The following is a 3,269-nucleotide window of genomic DNA, read 5'->3' as shown; positions in this document are numbered from 1 at the left end:
AGCGGAAAAGGAGCACGTAGACCTGCTCCATTTCCGCTGGGCGTGCATGTGCCCTGCATATGCAACCAGCGTGTTTCCGGTAAAAATTGCCCTTTTTTGCATGCACAAAAGGACGGGCACAGGACAGGCGCAGGGTGAGGAAGTGAAGCCGAGCTGCAAGCAGCAGGACAGGCACCGGGTGGAGAAGCGAAGCCAGGCTGCGAACCGCAGGATGGCTGCTGGATGGGGAAGGGAAGCCGGGGTGGGAGCGGCAGGATGGGCGCCGAGCAGGGAAGTGAAGCCAAGGTGCGAGTGGCAGGATGGGTGTGGGGAGGGGAAGAAAAGCTGAGATACGAGCAGCAGGACAGGCAGCAGGTGGGGAAGCGAAGCCGGGGCATGAGTGGCAGGACGGGCACCGGCCAGGGAAGGGAAGCCAGGCTGCAAGCATGTGCAGAAGCTGAATCCCATAACATGCACGCTCCTGTGCCTGCGTGTTCCCGGCACCATTCCGGTGGTGCCTGAAATGGTAGCCCGTCACTGGTTATTTGCCATTCTGTTTTCATTCTTCTAAGTCAATGTTGCCTCTTGCAACTGGGATGTTAAGCCATGTTCTGTTTTCAGTTCCCCTGCCTGGGCCAGCTGTGACCAATCATGGCTTTTCTGCTAATAGTTTAGGCCAGGTGTGGCTGTAGCTTTGTGATCTAAAGGAGTTTTTTTGGTCAGACATGGAGGGAATAGACAGGACAGTGGGAGACACTGTAGAAGAACTGCCAAGAGAGAAAGATGGAAAAGACATATTGGTGAATCAGCTACTCTGAAAGATCCCCCTTAGCTGAGTTGCAAATTCATAGCAAACAATTATAAATGTTTGATTATTTGTTTGTCGGCAAACTGTTCATGTGTCATCTTGAAATACCATCTGTTGGAATAAAAACTCTACTGATGTGAATTGGTTGACAATTAATCTTGTCTCCATAATTTACTATGGAAAAGTACCAATGATATAAAGTGAGAGGTTATAATTCTCTTTACTCTTAGGAGATTAAGAGTCTGTGGCATTCATTGTATATATTCAGTTGTAGAGAAATGAACACATCATATGAAGAAGCAAGGAACCAAAAATTAAACCTGACACCAACCAGAGTTTGTCAGGCTAATTGCCATACTTCAATAATATCAGTTGGGGCTTGACCGAGTGAAAACCTGAATTTCTTTAAGTCAAGGTAGGCAATGTATTAGAAATCCAATCCAAAACCTGTATATACAGAGTGTGCTCATGGTTTTCCCTTTATTAAAAAACAAAAACAAAATCTATCTAATTCTGTTCAGGATCATCTTTATAAAATTTGATTTTATTTTGAGGCTGGAGAAACAATTTGGTATTTTCTCTATATAAAATGGCCCAACCTCTTCACCATCTTGATCATTCTTTGGATAATATATGTGAGCCCCATTTCTTTAAGTCATAATCTGGTTAGTAATACCAGAGTCCCATTTACCTATCCCTTTAACAATTATATTTTGGGTTATTTGTGAGTTGAAAGCCATATGAATAATTCACTGACGGGAAGTGTCAAATTGTCTTTCCTACTGCTCAAAGGAAGATGAAATTCCAGCTCATTTAAAAAAAAATGTTTAGTCTTAATAGTCCATTCTTTTTCCCTTGCCCCACTTTAAGACAATACAGTGGTACCTCGTCTTACAAACGCCTCTTCTAATGAACTTTTTGAGATACGAACCCGGTGTTTAAGATTTTTTTGCAACTTCTTTCGAACTATTATCACCTTACGAACATAAGCCGCTGCTGCTGGGTTGAAGGGGTTTCTTTTTTTTTCTCTTTTGAAGAAAGAAAAGGGAGGGGTGGCTTGGAGAGAGTGAAAGAGTTTGCATTAAGAAACAAGGAGAACTGGAGTGCTTGCAGAGGCACTGAAAGGGTGTATTTTGAAGAAAGAAAAGGGAGGGGCGCCCCCCTTGCCTTTCTTCCTTCCCACTCACCCTTTCCCCTAACCTTGCTTCTTCTACCCGCATCCTTTCGCTGTTCCTCCCTGCCCTCCCTTCTAAAGTTTGGGATTTTCCTGAAGGATTTGCAGGCATTATTAGCTTTTACATTGATTCCTATGGGAAACATTGTTTCGTCTTACGAACTTTTCACCTTATGAACCTCCTCCTGGAACCAATTAAGTTCGTAAGACAAGGTATCACTGTATTATTATTATTATTATTACAGGGAACATTTTAACAAAAGAAAGAAGAAACTTTTCTTTCCAGCAGTGTATATGCAGAATGGGAGAAAGAGAAGTCATGAGTAATGTACATATGAAATCAGAGGTGAAATGCTCCCGATTCAATCATGCCTGTTAGTTGTTGGAGAGCCGGTCATGAAGTAAGCGCGAGGCTCCGCCCACCCACCCGGACACAGCCATTTAGGTTCTTTTACCCTCTGCGCATGCACAGAATGATTTGCACATGCACAGAGTATAAAAGAACCCAAATTATAGTGTCCGGGCAGGTGGGCAGAGCCTCATGCTCCCTTTGCAACCAGCTCTTTGACGACTGACAAGCACAAGTGAACCGGGAGCATTTCACCCTTGTATAAAGTCCTGATTGAACCCAAGGTTTGTGAGATCATGATTCTTGACCATGGTAGTAGGATATAGCTATTGAGCATAAAAGTAGGGAATCAAGATATTCTGGTAACTATTTTCAAACAAGGGGAATGATTTCTGAAAGCAAAAATGGTGAACAGGAGTGCCTCATCAATCTGCAAGGAAAAGATAATTTTTAATAGTAAGGGAGCCTTCAGAACTATTGTTTCTTTGCAGAGAGCAAAGAAAAGCTCACTTTAATTGGAGAGGAACATGGCATGCTATCTGCAGTGCAATATTTTATTCTTGTTTGCTCCTAGATTGTTTTCAGTTATTTGTTTTCTAAGCAAGATTTCCTGCTACATTGAAGAATGAAAACAAGCAAGATTCCATTTTGCAAAAAAAAGGGGAGAGAGAGAGAGAAGGAAATGGAAGGAGAAAGAAGAAGAAACAATGAAAAGAATTTATTTAAAAGAAAACTCTCTGTTTAAAGTTTAATGTTCCAAAAGTTCATTGTCAAACTATCAAAGATTAAGTCAATAGTTTTGTGTTGATACAACTGCTTATAAATTGTGTTTCCTGTGACCCAGATTGATACAAAAAGTAGGCACTGCAGTAGCATCTTATTCCTTTTTTTGATTGCAACCCAGAGTGAAGTGAGAGGAAGTGGTCTCCCAGTTGAAGATTTATGAGACTTTGTTTCTA

Source organism: Erythrolamprus reginae, chromosome 1 (genome assembly GCF_031021105.1).
Source record: "Erythrolamprus reginae isolate rEryReg1 chromosome 1, rEryReg1.hap1, whole genome shotgun sequence".
Lineage (NCBI taxonomy): Eukaryota > Metazoa > Chordata > Lepidosauria > Squamata > Dipsadidae > Erythrolamprus > Erythrolamprus reginae.
This window is presented reverse-complemented; position numbering follows the sequence as displayed.